Genomic DNA, 769 nt, shown 5'->3' with positions numbered 1-769 from the left:
TCATGCCCTCCCTGAGCTCTCCAGTCCCTGGTGCATCCTAGTCCAGGAGGCCAGTGGGTGGGGACTGTACAGAGCCCCCAGATGCTCATTGGCTGCTCTAGAAACCCCCAGGCAATGAGGACTTAGAGATGGGGTGAGTCACCAATATCCAGGAAGGAGGACCCCACACAGGTTGAAAGAGGCAAGTGAAACTGGGGTGAGAAACACTGGGGGAAGAGCCTGAGGCCAGGTGTCCCCACAGGCGCCCCACAGGAACCTTCCCCTCCCAAGACACAACTTTGGGGCCCAAGCCCAGAGAGCCACACCCCTAGACCTGGGGGGCGCTGTGCCCCTCCTCTTGTGCACCCAGACCTCTGTCCAGGGCTTGATTCGTGAACATTTTCATTTGAGGATCTCTGCACACACAGTCTTACAAGGTCATAGACTCTGTAGGTGAGGGGAAGCGTCAGGTTCTCTGCCCTCCCCCATTAGCACCTGTGAGCCACACCTGTGATCTTACACGCAGGCCTGATGGAAACACCTAGGCTGTGGTGCTGACAGGCCTGTGTGGGTGCCCCTGAGCCAGTGACTGAGCATGTAAGGAAGGGGGCCCAGGACCCCTTTGCTGGACACCGCAGTGGAGAGCAGCAAAGAGACCAGGAAGAGGCCAGAGAGCCCAGACAGAGCAAACATTCCCAGGGGTGGAGGCCTGCCAGCCTCCTGTGCCCCATGCGCCCCGAATGCCCTGCACCTGGTCTCCTCACTGCAGATGGGGAGAAAGATATTAAAG

Source organism: Condylura cristata, unplaced genomic scaffold (genome assembly GCF_000260355.1).
Source record: "Condylura cristata isolate star-nosed mole 26May11 unplaced genomic scaffold, ConCri1.0 scaffold00067, whole genome shotgun sequence".
Taxonomy (NCBI): Eukaryota; Metazoa; Chordata; class Mammalia; order Eulipotyphla; family Talpidae; genus Condylura; species Condylura cristata.
Note: the sequence above shows the minus strand (reverse complement) of the source record.